This window comes from Miscanthus floridulus, chromosome 3 (assembly GCF_019320115.1).
Source record: "Miscanthus floridulus cultivar M001 chromosome 3, ASM1932011v1, whole genome shotgun sequence".
Taxonomy (NCBI): Eukaryota; Viridiplantae; Streptophyta; class Magnoliopsida; order Poales; family Poaceae; genus Miscanthus; species Miscanthus floridulus.
In genome coordinates, this window is record NC_089582.1 from 112,582,133 (window position 1) to 112,605,221 (window position 23,089).

The following is a 23,089-nucleotide window of genomic DNA, read 5'->3' on the forward strand; positions in this document are numbered from 1 at the left end:
TATTCACCGATTGTTGTTATTCAATTACCAAAACGTAAACGGGTCTTTCACCAGTTCACACCACAAAACATTTGCCCCTTATCGAACCTAAACATGTCGTAGCCGACAGTGCTCCGACACTTGCGCACCGCATGGTTCTCTACATCCACGATCTCTTCATCGACAACGACTAAGCACATCCTCGATGGCATCTCTTCATCGACAACGACTGAGCACATCCTCGATGGCATCATCACTTATCAACTTCGTGCTAAGATCTCTATCTTGGAGGTCGAACGCAATTGTTGTAGATCTACAACGCTACCTCTCTAATTTGATCAGCTCTTAGATGACTACGAGTAGAACATTAAAGAAGAGCAATACCGTATGATGTGAATCCATAAGGATCATTTATCTTCTCAATTCCTTTCCTACGCTCTATCCAAACGGTTTTGCACATACATTTATATATGTTTCTCAATTCTCTGTTTTGTATAATCTTTTTTTTTATAGAAATCCTATATTTTTTCAATTCATCTTTCAATTCCTGTGTTTGATCATTTCGGCGTTCTAAAGGGGAAAGTTCTAGCAAGGGACATTGGCACACTGCACAAAATATAGCCTTATGAGCAGCTGGTCTCAGGCCGATTACGTGTAAACTACTTTTTCTCCTCTTTTAATACAATGAAACGCAACGTTCTTGCGTATTCGAGAAAGAAATTGACACACCGCACAAGTCATTATAATCCGGATGACATGTCATCCCTTCCGAATATTCCCCTCTTACGCTCAGCAGTCAGCAGCAGGCTTCGCAGCCTGAGTGAATCGAGCAAAGCAATCAGACGAAGCAAACCCTCACCACGCATATGGTACTCCTGCCAATGTACGAAATCGGACATCAAGTCCGCACTGAGGCCTTGTTTAGATCACCTCCAAATTCCAAGTTTTTTCACTCTCTCTTCATCACATCAATTTTTGGACGCATGCATGGAGCATTAAATGTAGATAAAAAAATAACTAATTGCACAGTTTGGTTGTAAATCATGAGACGAATCTTTTAAGCCTAGTTAGTCCATGATCAGACAAAGTTTGTCAAATACAAACGAAACGTGCTACAGTGTCCAGATTGCAAAAATTTACAATCTAAACAAGGCCTGAGCAACTGCACAGCCCAAATGACCTTCTAAAAGATCGGAAAGGGAGCATCAGCAGACTCGACGAAGGAACAAGAGTCATGTTCCTAAGTTCAAAAAAAAAAAAAGAGAGTCATGTTCCACTGCACAGATCGCAGCAAGCACAGTGGCACATACAGTATCCGACAACAACATCAGCGCCTCGTGCAAAAACGGATGGCATCTTCTTTACATCTCGACATCGACATCTCCCCATTGTCCCCAAAAGTCACTTCCTCTGCTCAGAAGCTCGCGCTTTTCACAGCCCAAAAACCCAGCAGAGCCAAACTGAGCTGCAAACAGTGGCGGGGCAGGAATAATTTTTAGATGCGGGGGACTTCATACAAAAATCAAACATAGTTAAACTATACATGGGCTTGCTAAAGTATTATGTTTCTGTATATACTTTGGCAAAAAATACTCTTCAAGGAGCAGGGTTAGAGCTGCTAGTGCTAAATGCTTTGGCAAAATACTCTTCAAACTGTATAAAAAATCACAAAAGGAAATAGACAAACGATAAATTAATTATTGAAGTATTGATTATTAAACCTACAGGCTACATCCGCATAATGTGCATCGATGTACTCGCTCCGTCCCAGAAAGAATGAAAATCTCAAATTCCGAGGCTAGATTAGCGGAGATGTAAAATTACGCATGTATCCCTGTTATATTCTAGAGAGTTCTATATAAAGTAATTTTTGTGTCTAGAGAATTCTCCACAAGTTCAAAATATTTTACATTATCCAATGCCATGAGTCATGCAGGGTGGATGAAGATGTTAGCCATAGAATCAAAGCAGGATGAATGAAGTGACGCCAAGCATCTGGTGTCCTATGTGACAAAATGGTACAACAGAAGTTAAAAGGCAAGTTTTATAGGACAACGATTAGAACTGCTATGTTGTATGGTCCAGAATGTTGGCCTACGAAAAGACAACATGTTCAACAGATAAGTGTCACAGAAATACGTATATTGCGTTGGATTTACGGTCATACAAGAAGGGATCGAGTTCGGAACGATGATATACATGATAGATTAGGGGTAGCACCAATTGAAGAAAAGTTTGTCCAACACCGATTGAGATGGTTTGGATATGTCCAACGGAGACCTCCAGAGGCACCGATGCGTAGTAACGTAAAGAGAGGCAGAGGAAGACCGAAGTTGACTTCGATAGAGGCAATAAAAGGAGACTTGAAAGGATGGAATATATCTAAAGACTTAGCCTTAGATAGGAGTGCTTGGAAAATAGTTATTCACGTGCCTGAACCTTGATTGCTTCTGTTGGGTTTCAACTCTAGCCTACCCCAACTTGTTTGTGACTTAAAGGCTTTGTTGTTATTGTTGTTGTATCCAATGCCATGAGTCATGCGGTGATTTTTTTTTTGTTTTTTATTAGGTGGGTCCCACTTGAAAACGCTGGTCAAAACACAGAATTACATTCTTTTTTAGACAAGATTTGAATCCCAGAATTACATCCTTTTTGGACGGAGGGAATTCATTCATAGTGAAATTAAATAACACGAAAATATAGACAGAGGGAATTCATTCCTAGTGAAATTAAATAACACGAAAATATAGAGTAGTTAGAATTCTGATTTCTGAATTAAAGAAAACCTTTCATCATGTACTGTTCTTCTTTGGTGCCATCGTTGCACTTGCACAATCGGGAGCGAAGCAGCACCCGGCGACCACCGCGTCTAGTCGTTGCGCCGCCATCTGCCGGCCACGGCGTTGAGTTATCGCGCCGCTGACTCTGCACGCTCCACGGCCGCCGGCCCGCGCGCCGCCTCTGTAGGCGCTGTAGGACGCTAAGGGGGCCGTGTCGTTCTGGACTCTGATCTCTGGAGCTGTGATCTAGAATACGAAGGACGAGCAGTTGGTCGATCAGGCCATTAGCTTCCATCCGTTCGGTTTGCTAATTGTGGGCCATCACCATCAAGCGGAGCCCACCAGCCCAGCCACCAGACCCATGTATATTGACGTATATATGTATGTCATGTATATATATATACTGGTACTAAGTTCGTACATATTACTATGGGATACCTAAACTTTTATACTAAAAACACACAGATCGCACGATAAGATAACAATACTGTAAAATTAAATATCGACGTTAAAGTGACATTTAATCGAAAAAGCAAAGTTCGAGAAATTAACACAGTTACGGAGAGTGCGGTGTCGCAGACTCACAAACTCTACTGTATGTACCTTTCGGCTGGAAGAAATCTTCTATATCCATTTTTTTTCGTACATCAATAAATCCATGAATAAGTTCCACCACATCTCCACATCATCCTGTACATAGGTTCGAGTATATATATAAATAGTAATACCTGTCACATAAGTAATACTACGTGTCTTGAAAAATCTCTCATAAAATATTAAAACAAAATATGTTATACTCACTGTATAAGAGCCTCTTTGGTAGGGCTCCTGCAGGGGCTTCAGCTCCGGCTCCTGCAGGGGCTGTGCCAAACTCCTGTTTTGAAAAGGGCTTTGCATGGGGAGCCGATCAAGAGCTGAAGCCATTTTTTGCCTGCGCAGGAGAAGCCTAAAAAACGAGCTTCACGCGGCTCCTTACGGTGGGTTCACGTCGTCTAGTGCGAAGGAGCCGTTTTGCCAGACGTTTTCCAGAACGGTTTCAGCTCCTCCAGAGGAGCTGCTCCTTCAGAGGAGCCAGAGCCGGAGCCATTTTTAGAGGAGCCAGAGACCTGCCAAACATGCCCTAAATGTGTGGCTTTATGCCTATTCCACGCAGACATATACTATAGAATAAGGTATCCACTTGAGTATATGTGACAAAATTCACCATCGACAATATATAGAAATAGTTAAATTATATGTATTATTATTGCAAGCGGTGGTGATTCTGAGTTAGTTACCCATCTATTTCATCTGCAATGTTTAATTTGCTTGAATTCATGATTAATTAAAAATAACATTAGACGTTTTATTTGCTTGTTACATATGAAACTGATACTTATGTACAGCAAAATTACAAGGCAACATACGGCTGGCTGCTGCAGCCTGCAGCGACTGCCGTGGTTCTGCTTGACTTGCTCTCTAATGTTTCATTTGTGGCTGGCTCATCCAAACACACCGAATAAGTACATAAACAAATATGCCTTACTCCAATATCGAGATGAAAATTCAAAAGCGTAACAACAATCTTTTACTTGAGTCTACATATATATATATGCAGGGAGGTAAATGAAATTGGTCAGTCATGATGTATCTGATATGAAGCCTATCATCATATGAAATTTAGAGCATTATAAATGATTGCCACATTCAATATTTCAGGATAATGGCCTTGTAGTACATTTGTCATCATCTTTGTCACTGGAATTCACAGATTACCTAATTTGAAACCAGCAAAATCAATGAGACAAAACATCTGATCCTGATCATGTGGCAGATTTTGAGCACAAAAAAAGACCATGTGGCAGATTTAGGGTTGCAATGTTGTATTCTCCCTATTGTACACCAAGTACTTGACTTTCCCATTGGCATTCTGGAAAAGAAAATAACAACTCAGAATGACTGGATTAGATAGCACATATTTATATGCATATAGAAAATGTGCATGCATTTGATAGTGAAAAGGGTAAAAACAAAAAGGAGTCACGAGGAACTCCCCACGTTCATGTATAGAAAAATAAAAGATAGGTGAAAAAAGGGGGGAGAGAAGAGCATTATCAAACCCGGCATCCAGATCTCATGCAAGGATAATCTGGCCAATCTTGTCAAAGTAATCAGTTCGGTTACTTTTTCCAGCACCGCTTCATCAAATATGTCATCCTACATAATGAAATTCAAATAAGATTTTCTACCAGATAATAATCCATCAAATTAGATGCCACAATGCACAGAATGTTTCTCAAAGCATTCTAAAAAGCTCTGCGGTGGCATAAGCCTAATCGTGTGTAGCATTGTCACATCCATCAAAGCAATATAGCTTAGAAAAAAACACCTAACGGATTTCATCCAGCTTATATTTTGAACGTCATCTTTCTTTAAGGTTTTCTTTAGCATTCTTGTAGCCTTCTTTACATTACCTTGCAATTGAAGCAACTTAGCAACATAGAGCTGATTTTCTAGATAGTTGTCCTGGGTCAGTTCTAACTTTGCCAATCTGACATGAAAGAAAAAGAAAAAAACATGCATCCCACACTGATGAACCATCGAATCCGTCAACTTTGTAAAGCTTATAATTATCGATGCAGATGTTTTACTATCTAGTAGGCTTTGGTTTTACCTATCCCTGCATAGATAATTTGAAAGAGAAAAGGAAATATGAAATACCTGATAAAAATAAGGATAGCCATGAGAAACATTCCTCCAATTACCAATGAAATAAATTAGAGGTGAAATCCGAATTTGCTTTCCCATCATAGTAGAAAGTGTCATTAACTCCACCAGAGTTGGTCTCTGAAACTTGAACAGAGAAACCAACAAGACGGCATAACTCTATGCTGTTAGAGACTCGTTTTTTATCTGCTTTGCCACAAAGGATGACACCTAAGCCACAAGGAGATAATAAGACCTGACATAGCAGTAAGGAGCATATATAAAATAACAACGACTTCAAGTGTGGACAATCCTAAGCCACAAGGAGATAATAAGACATGACATAGCAGTAAGGAGCATATATAAAATACTGACGGCTTCAAGTGTCGACAATGTTTGTTTCGATTTTCACTTGGTGGACCCTGAAAACTGAATCACAGAACTAAACATGTCCATGATATTGTTCATCAATGATGCTAACTATTAGATGCTTTGTAGTTCTTATAGCCGCCACATGATTTGACTCGCTTTTTCAATATTGCAAACAATTATTATTGCTACATTCAGTCAAGAATAGATGACGTTCAGTCAAGCAATTATGCAAGTATTGTCTGATACTAAGTGAGTTCAGACATGAGCGCTCACAACAAAATGCAGAGAAAGGGAGCACCCACCTTTGATCAGGTTGAGGTCGCATGGCACGATGCACTCGTCGTATCGTCCTACGTCCTGCTCGATCTCGGCGAGGAGCTGCAGGCCGTGGCCGCTGTAGTAGAAGAAGAGCGCATCCCTGGGCCACGCCTCCACCACTAGCCACTCGAGTTCCAGCCAGACGTTCTCCACTTATGCAACCAAATAATTCACCTCCATGTAGTGTAACAATAGACATGTGACTTGAACACAAATCCATATACCAGTTCTGTTCAAAGAATGCAGTGCAAAAATTTATCGCAACTCTCTTACAAAAATTACTACAGAAACAATATTCTAGATAGTAGAAATTGAGAGTAATAGGACTCTTATGTGGATAGAAATTAAGAAGCAAGACCAACCAAAGAAGATGGCAAAAATTGTTGTATCCCTTAAATAGGCCGCAAGCTGCAAGGACCTAACATGAGCTTAAAATATGTCGAAATAATCATTGAGCACCCCCATGTCTAATGTAAAATCAGGCCAACTTCGTCTCAGCACTTTTTACTCATAACAATGCATAAAAACATTTGAACTCAAGCTAACAGAGTATAAAAAGGGAAAGACAGGCGCTACTATGTATGCATGTCAATTTTTTTAATATCAGCTTACTTCTTGCCAAGAAGTTGCCCATCCTAGCTTCTAGGCGGCCACACTTGTGCAGTGTCGCACCACGGCACTTTGAGCTCCCCCTCGCGAACCCTATGCTTTGGCGCCGGAGTATGTGCACGAACTCCTCCTTGGTGCAATTCCTCATCTAATAAGCACACCCATCAGTCCACTGCAAAACTATCTGATCATGGAGAAACTGTAGACGTCATGTGATATTTTTATGCAACTATTAACTGCTTCAAATCTAGGAGAAATGGAGAACATCTGTCCTTTATTTCCATGAGTTTGGTGACTACGGGACGAATCACATCTAGGAGAAATTAGCATTTATGAATCAATCGAAGTTAGGGAAATCAAAGGAGAACAAATCAAGTACAGCCAGTAGATGATCCCCATTACAATGCCACCGGACAACCATGCCTCCATGGCTCCACCTATAGTTTTAGAGAGAATCAGAAATTTATGGATCAATAAGATTAATGGAAAATATGAACGAACATCACAAAGATCAAAAAGAGAATCAAATCAAATTGAGTGGATCAGGGTATGATTGGATCTTGGATTTAGCCATCAGTGACATTGCATATCTACATGATGGAGCAAAAAAACTAATAACTGTGATGGAACAACTCCAGATATTCACTACATCAGGCAGCACAACTGACAAAGGCAAGACGAACATGTTCATAACGTAGATTAATATACTGCCTACTATCTGAAGATCTCATCAATAATCGCTTTTAGCCTCCTTCCATGGAACACACACAAAAAAAAGGAAAAAACAAACTATTGGATTACAAATCAGAAGAAGGGGCTCAGGGAAGGGGAGAGGGAAGAACCAGCAGGTGGCTGAGCACAAAGATCCAGTGAGGTCACCACCATGCGGCAAGGGGCGGGCTGGCGGAAGCGACTCCACGTGACCTGGCAAGGGCCGCCGCCGCACGGCCTGGGATAGGGCTACGAGCTCCCCTATGTCTCCGCACGTCCTTGAGCGCCGCTACACTGGCCGCTATGGGGCCGTCGTGGGCGGCGGCAGTGCGGCGAGTTGCGGGTGAGGGCGATGATGGGGACGCAGCGAATGCGGACAACGGTGACCGATCGCGCGTGGAGCGAGGGCGCGAGGGAGGATGAGGGCGCTCGAGCGATGGCGATGATGGCCACGCAAGATGAATCACCGAATCAAGGGAGCGAGGTTTCCTTTTGAGCTCTTTCCTTTTGTGTTTTTGTCGTGGGCGTGGGCGTACGAGCGTCGACTCGTGGATTGCAGGGCGGGGGGAGGCGGACTGACGTTTGTGGGATCATACGGGGAGACAGAGCGATGACCCAAAAAATTGCCGTACCATTTAGTTATTTTCTTTTTAGTTGTACTGTAATGTGTTCGTGCGTTGCTATGGAACAACTAAACTTTTATACTAAAAACATACGGATCACACGGTATGATAACAATACTATAAAATTAAATATCGATGTTAAAGTGACATTTAATCTAGAAAACAAAGTTTATGAAATTAACACAGTTACGGAGAGCGTGTCGTCGCTGGTACACAAACTCTACTTTATAGACCTTTGCGTGATGTGGCTAAGACAATGTTTTATATCGATAGGAAGAAATCTTTGATGTGGCAAACATGATAGCGATTAGAATAATATACAGGAAACAAGTAATAAAAGCTAATGCTACGGTAACATTTTGTACATATAGATCAAAACAACCAAAAACAATAAAACATCTTGTCACGCTATTGACCAAGTCATCTCCATGACGAGAAGTCTTCAAGATAAAATCATTTTCCATGCAAACTAAAATTTGGTTGAATTCACGCCATGCTCGATGTCGGTGTTTTGAGTTGCCACCGGCTAGTAAATTTCTAATATTACCTGTATGCCCAGATGGTGTGCTAAGAGGACACGAGGTTTATACTGGTTCGGGCAAAATGTCCCTACGTCTAGTTCATTGCTGCTGCTCATGTTACTAGCACTAAAAGTTCATAGTAGGGGTTGCAAACAGTCGAGAGTGAGATAGGTCCCAAATCTCTGGTGAGAGGAGCGAATGGGTGCCGAGGGCTCGGTCGCTTCTCGGCTGTGTACTTGTGTGTTCTAATCGGTTTGGGGTTCGAGTCCGAATCGGTGTGATGTGTTTCGATGCGATGCCACTTACGGGACGCCCTGCATTCCCTTTTATAGACCAAGGGAAAGCACGGGTTATAGTCAAGGGAAAAGAGTCGAATGAGAAGGAGAAGAAGTCCTCCAGGATCATCGGGTCCTTCTTTTCATTCATGTGGGTCCCACCGACTTTGTAGACATCAACAGGGACAGCTCCACATCATGGCCCTGTCTGTCACTAGCGCCATGCGTAGGCGTCGTCTCTTGGTCACGGCGCTCCACTCCGCCCTGGTGGACGTCATGGTGAACTGACGTGCCTGTCAGTGCCCATATGAGGGTTAGGCAGAACAGCACCTGTATGCCCGACGTTGTTCCTGATGTGAATCCCCAAGTATGGCCTATCATGGCCACTGGTTATATAGGGCGTGGCGATCACCTCCCTAGTGTTAGAGCTTTGACCTAGGCCCATTCGTTTAGACCTAGAGTGGTTGGTAGCGGTATGGGTCTCCATCGGGCGAGACGGATCCCCCGTCCTCAGGGTCGATCGAGGCGGAGTCCCTCCTAGAGGCCGAGTGAGGCAGAGTGCAAACCCAAGGGTCATGCGAGGCAAAGCCCACCCCTAGAGGTCAGGCAAGGTGAAGCCCACCCTTAGAGGTCGAGTGAGGCAGAGCCCGCCTTAGAGGCTGGGTGAGGTTGAGCCAGCCCTTAGAGGTTGAGCAAGATAGAGCCCACCTTCAGAGGTCGGACGAGGCAGAACCTGTGGCCTCGGTGTTGGGTGAGGCAGAGCCTACCCTTAAAGGTCGAGCGAGGCAGAGCATGAACCCAAGGGTCACGTGAGGTGGAGCCAGCCCTTAGAGGTCGGGCAAGGCAGAGCCTGCCCTCAAAGGTCAGGCGAGGCGGAGCTCACAACCTTGGTGTCGGGCGAGGTGGAGCCAACCCTTAGAGGTTAGGCAAGGTGGAGCCCACCCTTAGAGGCCAAGCGAGGCGGAGCTAGCCCTTGGAGGTCAGGTGAGGCAGAGCCCATGGCCTTGGTGTCTGGCAAGGTGGAGCCTACCCCTAGAGGTCAGGCAAGGTAGAGCCCACCTTCGGAGGCTAAGTGAGGTGGTGCCCACCCCTAGAGGTCAGGCAAGGCGAAGCTAGCCCTCAGAGGTCGGGTGAGGTAGAGCTCGCAGCCTCGATGTCGAGCGAGGTAGAGCCAACCCTCAAAGGTTGGGGGAGGTAGAGCTAGCCCTCAGAGGTTAGGCAAGGCAGAGCCCGTAGCCTTGGTGTCGGGCGAGGCAGAGCATGCCCCCAGAGGTCAGACGTGGCAGAGCCCACCCTCATAGGTCGGGCGAGGCGGAGCCCACCCCCAGAGGTCAGGCAAGGTGGAGCCCACCCTTGAGCTTGTGCACCTAGGGGTCAGTTGGAGCTATAGTCATGCTCTTGACTACTCGGATAAATCAATGTGGATGGTTATTAGCCCCTCTTTGGGTACCCTAATATTGGTCCCAGATAGTAGCCTCAAGCATGTGGAGGAGTAGAATACTCCTTCGAAGGCTTTTCCGAGCGAGTGGACTCTGAAGGCCTTAGCCTTCTTTTGTCGCCCACAGCATGATCTAGGGATGGTGATTCCCTTTTGTCGAGATTGGACCCCTCGAGGGTACAGCCGTGAGGTTTGGTGGGTCGGAAAAGGTCCTTCCCTAATTTTGACCCCTTCGGGGGTTTATTGTTCTACGATCGTGCATTCGGTCTCCTTACGAGCCCAACTTTCCTCGAGCCCCCACACGTAGCCTACATCCGGTCGAGGGTCAGCTCGTCTTTGTGATCATCACCCCATCCATGGTTTTCGCAACCTATGGGGCTGAGCCATGCTATGATTTTCCTCTATGGACGAGCCACAATGCTTAGTGAGTTGTTAGCTGGCTAGTCCAAGTGAGGCCTGGCATCCCGTTCATGGGGATCTGGCTTGGGTCAACTGGTGACTGACTTCAAACCCTTGGCGGTCAATCCATATAGTTCTCGGGTCTGTTCGACCGGTCTTGAGAGGCTTCTACCTTTCTTTTTGAGGAAAAAACCATGGATCGTATCCGGCCGACACTCGAACATGGGCCAAGATGCTTGTGATGCTCGTGTGCCTAGGTACCACCTAATGAGGACATCACTCCTTTGGATGTGCCCACTGATCCTCCAACTGTCATGCAAGATCCAATGACCCAGGCTCGAATGCGTCAACTCAATTTAGAGGCGAGCTCGTTCTTAAGGGATCCTTTTTATACTTTTGAGAATAGACTACTACCTAATGATGTTATCTTGCTTAGGAACATTAGAGAGGGTCATGAAGGACTTAGAGGACATGGTGGAGGTGAAGATGACCAGCAAGGACGTCCAACAGGAACCGAAGGCCCAGTCCAACATGATTTCGAATCTGCCTTGGCCTCCAGGATCAGTCTACCTTAAACTGGTCACCCAGGACGCATCCAGACTCCATTTTTCACGATCCACATATGGATGGAAAGCTAATTTGATAAGGAAGCCAATCCAAATGGTCTCAAGTCAAAAGCTCTTCGGAATCAATAGGAATCATCGAAACAAATTAGCATCTAGAATCTGCCAGGGTGCTGCGACACCGTCTTTTGGTCCATTGGACCGTGTATCGTGTTTGGGACAATTAGGGGGCGTGTCCAGGGTGGGTAACAACCCTAAGACCTTTATAATCATATGCTGCCACCATCAATAGGTTTTGGGTTTTGCTTAGATTATTCTATCAAGAACAGTTTCGCCGTTCATCGGTTTGTGAGACCCCAATTTTGAGAGATTAATCATTCATCTGTAATTTGGTTGTGTTCTTTCTTGTTCTTGCTTATGTTCTTCGTTACACAGGTAGGGATTAGCCTTCTTGGCAAGGTCAACCTAGTCTAAGACTCGGTTGATAACTAGAGGAGCTGTGGTGCTAAGATTGCAGGGTTCGATCTTTCGATCTGAAGCCGGATCGGTGTGTCATTCTCCGCCACAATGATAGTTACCACCACCTGATGGAAGATCAGGATCCCCGTTCCCATTAAGTGGTATTAGAGCTAAGGTATACCATTAGGTTCACATTTATTCCCTAGTTTGAGTGTTTCACATTCGTCCCATAGTTCAGTGCCATACTCATTTTTCTGTCGTAGAACCTTTCACGCCATAGCCTTTGCATATTTCAGTTTTAGAGTCCGTCGTGATGAGTTTGTGTCCTAGTCAAGGTCTTGTTGCTAGTTAGGTCATGTTAGAGTCTAATTTGTGTATTTTCCCCCATCGTTTCCATCAAATCTTTGTTGTTGTGACTAGTTTTGTGCACATTGTTTTCGTTTTGTCCTTTAATTCGGAGCCAATTCTTAAAACTGGTCTAGTTTTTGCATACGAACTCTGATTTCGATGTTCCATATATCAAAATCAATCAGAAAAAAATTTCAGATCCATCCATCCCCCATCATATCGGGGTTCAAAAATTTTAAATTGGTCAAAAAGTGGTCACAAGATCCTTTTTTCGTGGTCACAAGGTTTTTGTCGATTTTGAGCAAGTTTTCTGAAAATTCCACAGGCCACGTCTTACACTTGTTTGAGCTCATATTTTCTGTGGTTACTTATTTTGTGCTCCTAAGTAAAGGAAAAATGTCAAAAAATTAAAATAAAAAAGTTAAAATTTCCCAAAAAAACAACGACAGCCAAAAAATGAGAAAAAAAGAGAGGGACAAAAGAGGAACAATATCTAGAGGAGCATATAGAGAAGAACAAAGTGAGTTGTGTTAGCGTGTGCTGTCTGGTTCCTTATTTGTGTTGCTATTTCCATCCACCATACTTATTTTTCACACACCTATCATCTTTCTATCCATCATACTTTTGTCACACGCCTAGTACTTGGAACATTTTAGACTAGCAACGAGAATAAGTACTTTGGACTATAATTCAGCATTACTTTCTGTTATTGACTTGTGTGCCAGATATACATATTACTCTTTGTTTGCCTTCCAAGCTCCACAAATTCTTTAAATTAGTACAGAAAAAGGGCTTTGCAATCTCGGTACCACTGCCTCACAGGTATCATGAACCAGCCATCGGTTGTACCACCCATTGCTTGCGTTGGTAAGAACTTTGTAAGAGCTTGGTAAGACGCTTCCATTTGCTATGAAAAGTGACACCACTTCAACCATGTAGTCATTTGGTAGGGATAACTTTCACCGTTTGTTCCTGTTTTTGTGTTTACCATGGCAGAAGGTGAACAGACTGGAGATAACAATTCTAAGGGTTTCAATGAGTGTGTCAGCCAAGAGCAACTACAAGCTATTGTAGAGGATGCCCAAAAAAGGATGAATGAGGCCGTTAGAAAGGTTGTCACTGATGCACTCATTGAACTCAACATTGGCAACAGTATGGAGAGATTGGACAAACGAATTTCCACGCTAACCGACAAGGTTACTGAGTTGGAAACATTGGTGGCGGTCAACAATAATGACATCTCCAGCAGCAACACCGATGGTCTCTTGCCAGAAGACACGGTGCATGATGCCACTGGAAACATAGATCGAGCAGCCTTCCGACAAGCAAGATTATGATGACGTCTTCGCCGCAACACAACAGGTATGGGTGGTGTCCACCACCATCAAGGTAATAATCACCGTGTACCCGATGATCCTTATGCTAAGATTAAGTTCACAATACCATCTTTTTTGGGTCATTATGATGCTGAGGGATATCTTGATTGGGAGATGATAGTAGAACAAAAGTTTAGCGCCCACTTTGTGCCTGAGCATCATAGAGTTCGTCAAGCTACTAGTGAGTTTAAGGATTTTGCCATTATTTGGTGGAATGGGCTAGCTGCACAGGATGCTTTACCTGGTACATGGGAAGAACTTAAGGTAGCTATGCATGATCACTTTGTTCCTCCTTCTTATCATAGAGACTTGCGTAAGAAATTGATGCGTTTAGAACAAGGAGATAAATCTATACATGATTACTATGGTGAGCTCCAAATGGGATTGATGCGTTGTATGTTGTAGAGGGAAACAAAGATGCCATTTGTCATTTTTATTCGGGTTTGAGGCATGAGATTTAGGACATTGTTGATTATAAAGAATTTAACACTGTCAACCAGTTGTTTCAATTTGCTATGCTTGCAGAAAAGGAATTGCAGGGGCGTGAATAGCAGAGCAAGAGCAAGGTCAGCACCACCACATACATGCCACGCTCAGCACCATCTTCAGGGCTGACCAAGCCAACCTATAACACTCCAGGTGTTTGTCACCAGTTAAGCAATGGGTTTAAACTCAACCATGACATGTTAAGTGGTGTTGGAGATGTTAGGTCAAACATATGAAAGTGAGCCACCACTTAAACTTGGACCATCCACCATTGCTTACATGCTGCCTTTCTAAAAAGTATGCTTGAGTAATGTTGGATGTACTTGTTTCATGTGTCTTGCATCAACATCCATCTATATTGATCACTGGAAAAGTTTCATGAAGTTTAGAATCAAGAAGTCACATGAAATGACAAGTTATGTCCTTGCCTGAATTGTTTTATAAAGTGAATGGAATTCTAGATCATCAACCAAACCTTGGAACCTTGCCCAAATGACTCTAATTGAACTCTACAACAAAAGTCATAAAGGGTTCGTATTGAGCTAAGGTCAAGAAAATGCCTCATTCGGTCTAAAACTTTGATTTAAGCTTTACCATGATGCTACTTTGACTTGGTTTGAACTATTGCTTACGGTGTTTGCATGCTAGTGCACCCTTAAGCAAAGTTGTAGTACTTGATTATATCAACAACTTTTATTTTTGGGTCATGAGCTAATTCAGTGCTTAACTTGGTCGTTTAGAGCTCACAATAATCAACATTGTACTGTTTTTGGAACTTAGGAATTTTTCTAAGTCAAAGTGAGTTTATAGTTTCGATGTGCCTGACTTTGTGATGACGCAACTTGATATCCTTTGCAAATTAGACCTAGATCACTTAAGAAAAGTTGGAGCTGGTATGTAGATGTACAACTTTTACTAAAAGAGTTTTTACTAAATCATCGTGGTTTAGGAGTTATGGATGGACGAACTTAGGGGTTTAGGCGCATTTTTGAGGTGGTATTGCAGCTCCTTCAGGATTTTGAATGAGGTTCAGTGGTCGACCGACTTCGGTGCCGGGCACCGTGTGGCCTCCATGCGCGCGCGCCGCTCGCCAACTCGCCTGCTCTACCATTTGAAGACCGGCGCTGCGTCTCTCTCCCTCCCACTCGCTCACCTTTCTCTCTCACTCTACATCGCTCTGCTCCATGCCTGAGCCATGCGCCTACCATGGTCGAGGCAGGCCAAGCTTGCCACCGCCGCGTCCCCGCCGCCCCGAGCTCCCTCGTTTCCTACCGCGTGTGCCACCACCTTCGCCGTCGTGCGCCGCTCCTCCTAGCCCAAAGCAGCCTGCTGCTGCCGCCCTTGGGCCACCGCCGACAAGCTGTATCACCATGTCCGCTTGCTCACAAGTGGCCAAGCCGCCTAGGACCGCCGCTGGACAAGCCGAGCTGTCCCCTGGATGCTCTTGGACCCGCTGGTGCTCGCGCTGCTCTTCCCCGTCGCCGCCGGCCCTCCTCCGGCTGGGTTCCTCCCTCCCCACTGGCCATCCCTTGCTCTCTGTGGTTAAAAGAAGATGAAGGACGTCGCACAACAATTCGAGAAAAGGGAGGGGCCTAACTGCATAGTCTGTGACTCATATGAATAGGGCCTTTTGGATCTATTTGTTTTAAATCGGCTGGAACTTTGGAAATTCATAGTAATTAGTAGAAATATCGTAAAATAGTAAATGAGTACTTTTTGGAATCCTTGTGAAATTCTCTATGCATTAGATCTATAATATGGCATGATTTAGTTTAAAGTTTTAGCTGTAAAAATGGATTTGTGCAGTTAGGGTTTGAATGCTAGTCTTGTCTTTTTCATAACTATAGTTATTTTGCTCAAATAAATGTGAAATTTTTATGGGATGCTCATCAAGTGATTGTTGTTGTCTGGTAAAAAATTCATGAGTTTAGGATTTATATTTTAAGGGTTATAAGAATAACAAATGCCCTATAATGCTTTGCTCCTACTCTGAATAGTTCTACATGTTTGAATTAATTGGCTCAGTTAAGTTATGAATCATGACTTGATGAAAATACATGAGTTGTATTATTTTTCTTAAGCTTTCCAAAAAAGTTAAATATCATGATTTTTGGCTAAGTAGATCTTGAGTTATACTTGCTTAAATCTCTGTGGTTGTTTCTGCCCAAAACCAGAGATGGTTTCCTTGTTCTTATTGTGGGGCCTTCTTAGTAGTAGAATTAGCTTTAGGTGTTTACAACAAAGTTGTTTAGAATTTTCTAAGATTTCTAAAAAGTCTAGAACCACATTTGTTGGACATATATAACTCCATTTATAGCTGTTTAAAGTGGCAGTTTCTGTCTATGTTTTGAACAGAGATGCAATTATTGGATTCATTGACCCTTCTAACTGCAGAATCATCTTAATATGTGAATAATAAAGTCTTAGGTAACTTACTAAGCTTTTCAAAAAGTTATGGTTCATGTTTGTTGGAGGTCTAGAACTCCAGTTATGCTTCTCTGAAGTTTCTATCAGTTTTCTGTACCACTGCTGTTGGGCTGCATTTGCAGTTTTGCTTGTGCAATCATTTTCATGGTGTAAATGATGTTTGCTATGGTTGTAGTGAATACAAAAGTTGTAGCAAATTTCATAATCTTGCTTGTGTTCAAATTGTAAGACCATAGGCCTGATAATTTAGGAGTTACATGACTTTTAAGTCTTCTGTCAAGTTTTGATTGTATTCGGAGCAGATCTGAAAGATGCTAGTGTTTGGTTTAGTTAGGATTTGAATCGCACCTAGATGATAATAAGGAAGTTGTATATAATTCATGTATCTATCTGCTGTTAAAATTTAGTGTCATTTGTCCAAGTAGTTTGTGAGTTATGCCTGTTTAAAGTTGGGTGTCAGAAATGGCTGCTCTCTCTCAATTGTGGACCAGTTTCTGTAAATGGATATATTTGACTTAGTTAACTTGAGAATCATGCTAAGATGATTAAATATGAATTGTAGAAAATTTCATAAGCTTTCCTGAATGTCTTCTTGCAAGTCATTTGGATTTGTGTAACTCCAGTTATAGCTAAATCTTATAGCCGTTGTTTGCATGTCCAGAAATTGACAGATTCCAATTATAGTTGTTTGCTTGTATATTGCTAAGTGTGGCTCGTACCTTTGATGATGGTTGAGTTAGAGTACCTGAGATCTTGGAAAACTTGTGTCATGCTTGGTGTTGTCGTCTTCTTTGCTATCGTGGCATGATAAATTGTGCGATATTTATAGTAAGCAATGCGAAGTGCTTGTGCATGTTAATGTAACCTTGTGCTTGTCTTACTTACTGTATGCGATGCATTGCCTATTGCACTTCCATGTATTCATACACTTGCATCTTGCACCTCATCTAGGTATGCTAGATGCATCACAGAAAGGATGTGATGTTGGAGTCAAACCCGAAGACGGTGTTTGGTGGATCTATCCCGAAGATGGAAGGACTAAGCAAGTGCTAGGACCGGAGATGTCACCAAGTTGGTGCAAGCTAACTGAACTAACTTGTGTCAGATCCCAGGCAAGCCCCGGAGCATTCTAAGTCTCCCAATATTTTACAAATGATTACTTAAGTACTTATGATTGATGCATTAGGTTATAAGAGTTGAATGGAACCACTTGATGCATATAAATTCCTTATCCAGATATATACACCATTAACCCTATGTAGGTTCAGGATCAAACATATGCTTAGCCATGCTTAGACCGGTAGAAGTCGGGTGATTTCCTATCACCTGCGAGAGATAGGTGGAAACCGGAGCACGGTTGGCTATATTTGCTATCGTGGAACAGAACCATGGGGTAAAAGAAAATCAAGGTCGGGCGGAGTCTATGCGTAGGTTGACTCATGTGATTCCGTCTGTGCCGATTAAGGACTGTACCATTGTTGGCGTTTTTGACAAGATTGAACGCATGCCTATCACTTAGCTGGCCGGATAACTCATTCCGACCACGAAGCCGAGTAGCTCAACTCAGGCCGGGCCCTGTTCTGTTGTGCGCTCCTTGTGGGGGGCGATCAGACTAAGCCCAAGGGCAGGCTAGGCCTGAACGTCCTGGCATCTAGTGTCCTAGATTGTGCGGCACGGTATGGACCCACAAAATATGGACCTGAGTTGTACCAAAGGTGACCTAAGGTGACCATTGATCGGGTCTACCTAGGTTTGTGTTAGGAATAAATTCCCAGCTGGTTGAAATCGATTCGAATCGTTGTCTCTCCCGGATAGTGAGAAACTTGGCTAGTCCCAACATCGTAGTAATTGGATTATGGAATGTGATGGTTCAGATAAACATGGAGTTATTATACCTGCTATGGTTACTATTGTATGCTCTAAAAAGATATACCACATGTTTGGCACAGGATAGTTGCTAATCTAGAGATGGATAGTTATAATTAACCTGATGATAGAATTATAATTGTATAATTGAGTTAATCACTTTTTATGCAAATTGTTGTCAAGCTACCTCCACTTATAAAGCCTTGCATACTCCTTAGAGTTAATTTTATTTCTGGTTATGACGGGTAAGTCTAGCTGAGTATATTCGAGTACACAGGGTTTATCCCACCATGTTGCAGGTGAGGTTTTGGCCTGCTAAAGATGGTGGCTAACCACCGGTGGGCTCGGTGACTCTATGTTATATCTCATCTATATGCTTTTATCTAAGGATGTCACTTATGCTAGCAACGTATTTGGAACTTATATTAATGTAATCATTTGAAAGTTATGTTGTTTTCACTAATCGATTTTGAAATCCAAACTTGTACTATAATTTATGAACCTATTTGTAATATTATTTCCGCTGCAACTCTATGTATGTGATGTGTATTTGCTTAATCACGCGATCTTGGTTGGGATGTTGATTTACCGAGGTCCTGCATGACACTCAGTGGACTACCGGGTTTATATAAGTGAGAGTATGCGCATGTCAACGTGTTAAGCGGGGACAGTCGTACTTGATCTTGTATAAATTGGGCGGTTCTGTCACACAACCACTTTTCGGGCACCTCCACCAGCGAGCAAGCGACCAACAGCCTCTGGAGTTTCCGCTACACCTAAGGCACCTCCAACACAACCTTCAGATTTAGGTAAAAAAATTTTGTAGGTGCCTACCAAGAGTTCCTCATCCGTTGCATCGATGGGATGCACTTCGAGTATTCAGTGCCACCGCTGCCATGGCATTGGCCATGTGTAGAAGGACTACCCAACTCAGCGGGCATATATTGCTACAAAAGATGGTTACATCAGCACCTCTGACATTGAGGATGAAGAAGACCAAGATGCAGATGAGGAGGATGGCGGAGTCCTTGGTGATGAGGCCACGGCGGCCTATAGGAGCATCATTGTATAGCGGGTGCTCAGCTCATAAGTCCAGCAACCTGAGAAGCTACAACGCCATAACTTGTTCTAGATTTTCTTCGTCATCAGCAACTATCGCGCACGTGTCATTATTGATGGAGGTAGCTGCAATAATTTGGTGAGTTCTAATTTGGTCAAGAAGCTTGGCTTGACCACACGCCCACACCCACGTCCATACCATATTCAGTGGCTAAATGATTCAGGTAAGGCAAAGGTAACACAAACTTGTAGAGTATCATTTTCTATTGGTTCTTATGCTGATTCTGTTGATTGTGATGTGGTACCTATGCAAGCTTGTTCACTCTTATTGGGTCATCCTTGGGAACATGACAATGATGCTACACACCATGGTAGAAGTAATAAATACACTTTTGTGTACCTTTGACCCCTGCTCAAATTGTAAAAGCTGATAGAGAACGCGCTGCTAGTTTGAATAATGTCCAATCTGAAAATTAGCAAGTTGCTAATTTTATTTTCCCACCTAAAAAGGATAAGTCTACATCTATTTCTAAGGCTGAGGGGATTAAATTGAAGGGTGGTGATATGCTTGCAACAAAATGTGACTTTGCTGAAATTTCTGATGATGATATTTGCTATGCTTTGGTATGCAAATGAGCTATGTTTTCGCTTGATGATATTGTTAGCTTGGTGCCTCCTGCTGTCACTAACCTTTTGTAGGAGTATGAGGATATTTTGCCAGCTGAGATACCCCGGGGCTGCCACCTATGAGAGGAATAGAGCATCAAATTAATTTGATTCTGGGAGCAACCTTGCCCAACCATGCTGCCTATCGAACCAATCCCGAGGAGACTAAGAAAATTTAGCGACAAGTCCAAGACCTTTTGGACCATGGGTATGTACGTGAAAGCCTTAGTCCTTGTGCTGTTCCTGTACTTTTGGTTCCTAAGAAAGATGGAACTTGGCGTATGTGTGTTGATTGTAGAGCCATCAATAATATTACTATTCAGTATTGTCATCCTATTCCTAGGCTAGACGACATGCTTGGTGAGTTGTGTGGTTCTATAATTTTTACTAAGATTGACTTGCGAAGTGGCTACCACCAGATTAGAATGAAACTTGGAGATGAATGGAAAACTGTGTTTAAAACCAAATTCGGGTTGTACAAGTGGTTAGTTATGCCTTTTGGTTTGACAAATGCACCTAGCACTTTCATGTGCTTAATGAATGAGGTTTTAAGAGCTTTTTTGGTCATTTTGTGGTAGTTTACTTTGATGATATATTGATTTACAACAAGTCTTTTGATGAACATATGGATCACATACGTGCTATTTTTAATGCTTTATGTGATGCACATTTATTTGGTAACCTTGAGAAGTGCATCTTTTGCATGGATCGAGTTTCTTTTCTTGGCTATGTTGTAACTTTACAGAGAATTGAGGTGGATGAGATGAAAATTGAAGCCATAAAGAGCTGGTCGGTTCCCCAAAGCGTCACACAAGTGAGGAGTTTTCTTAGTCTTGCAGGATTCTACCGCCACTTCATCAAAGATTTCAGCACCATTGCTGCCCCGTTGCATGAGTTGACGAAGAAAAGAGTGGTGTTCCATTGGGGAAAGGCACATGAGGAGTCCTTTGACACTTTGAAAAACAAGCTTACACGCGCACCATTGCTGCAACTTCCAAACTTTGGTAAGACTTTTGAGCTAGAATGTGATGCTAGTGGAGTTGGCATTGGAGGTGTTTTGATGCAAGATGGTAAACCCATTGCTTACTTTAGTGAAAAATTGCATGGCCTTGTTCTTAATTATTCCACGTATGATAAAGAATTGTATGCACTTGTTCATTCTTTAGAGACATGGCATCATTATTTGTGGCTTAAAGAATTTGTTATTCATTCTAATCATGAATCGCTTAAGTATCTTCGCTCTCAAAATAATCTGAATCGTAGGCATGCTAAATGGGTTGAATTTATTCAATCTTTTCCTTATATTATCAAACACAAGAAAGGGAAGGATAATGTGATTGTTGATGCTTTGTCCAGAAGATATACATTGTTGTCCCAACTTGATTGTCGGATTTTTGGTCTTCAATCAATTAAAGAATAATTTGCGCTTGATCCTGATTTTAAGGATGTGTTGCTTAATTATAGAGAGGGACGTATATGGAATAAGTTTATGATCAATGATGGGTTTTTGTTTAGAGCTAACTGCCTATGCATTCCAGTTGGTTCCGTTTATCTTTTGTTGTTGCAGGAGGCACATGGAGGCGAGTTGATGGGATATTTTGGTGCCAAGAAGACAAAAGAGGTGCTGTCCACACACTTCTTTTGGCCAAGGATGAGGCGAGATGTAGAGCGATACGTGGCTCGGTGTGCCACATGTCAAAAAGCTAAGTCACGGTTGAATCCACATGGTTTGTATATGCCTCTTCCTGTTCCTTCTACTCCTTGGGCTGATATATCTATGGATTTTGTGTTGGGTTTGCCAAGGACTAAGAGGGGGAGAGATAGCATTTTTGTGGTGGTTGATCATTTTTCTAAGCTGGCACATTTTATTCCTTGTCATAAGAGCGACGATACTGTTCATATTACTGACCTTTTCTTTTAAGAAATCGTACGCTTGCATGGTATGTCTTCTACTATTGTTTCAGATCGCGACGCAAAATTCTTGAGTCATTTTTTGCGCATGTTGTAGAATAAATTGGGGACCAAGCTGCTGTTTTCTACAACATGTCATCCCTAAACTGATGGGCCAACTGAGGTTGTGAATCAAACATTGTCCACCATGTTGAGAGCAATTTTGAAGCACAATTTGAAGATATGGGAAGAGTGTTTGCCGCATGTGGAGTTTGCATATAACAGGGCAGAACATTCCACCACCAAGGTAAGTCCTTTTCATGTAGTGTATGGTTTTAACCCCCGTGCTCCTATTGATCTTTTGTCTTTGCCTACCACTGAGAGAATACATAGTGATGCTAGAGAGCGTGCTGATTTTATTCGTAAGTTGCATGAAACAACTAAAGCAAATATTGAAAGAATGAATGAAAAGTATAGAATTGCTGGTAGTAAAGGTAGAAAAGAGATTAAACTTGAACCGGTGATTTGGTTTGGTTACATTTGAGAAAAGATAGATTTCCTAAGTTGCGTAAGTCTAAATTAATGCCAAGAGCAGCTGGTCCTTATAAGATAATTGAGAAAATAAATGATAATGCCTACAAACTTGAGTTGCCACCCAAGTTCGGGGTTAGTCCCACCTTTAACATTGCAGATTTGAAACCATATTTGGAAGAAGAAGATGAGCTTGAGTCGAGGACAACTCCATTTCAAGTAGGGGAGGATGATGAGGACATCAATCCTTCAGATATACCCGCTGATCCTCCAACCATCATGCATGGTCCAATGACCCGGGCTCGAATGCGTCAACTCAATTTAGAGGTGAGCTCGTTCTTAAGGGATCCTTTTTATACTTTTGAGAATAGACTACTACCTAATGATGTTATCTTGCTTAGGAACATTGGAGAAAGTCATGAAGGACTTAGAGGATGTGGTGGAGGCAAAGATGACTAGCAAGGACGTCCAACAGGAACCGAAGGCCCGGTCCAACATGATTTCGAGTGCCTCGGCCTTCAGAACCAGTCTGCCTTAAACTGGTCACATAGGACGCATTTGGACTCCATTTTCGACGATCCAAATATGGATGGAAAGCTAATTTTATAAGGAAGCCAATCCAAGTAGTCTCATGTCAAAATCTCTTTGGAATCAATAGGAATCATCAAAACAAGTCAGCATCCAGAATCTGCCTGGGTGCTGCGACAC

The 23,089-nt window shown here is 42.7% G+C and overlaps 1 long non-coding RNA gene across 1 annotated transcript; it reads right to left on the minus strand.

Moving 5' to 3' along the window:
* Positions 1-4,877: 4,877 nt before the first annotated feature.
* LOC136546520 (uncharacterized) lies at positions 4,878-6,005 on the minus strand. Its single transcript, XR_010781381.1, has 3 exons — positions 5,460-6,005; positions 5,213-5,289; positions 4,878-4,955 (listed from the first exon to the last, which is right to left on the minus strand). It is a non-coding gene; the product is annotated as an uncharacterized lncRNA (long non-coding RNA).
* Positions 6,006-23,089: the final 17,084 nt, after the last annotated feature.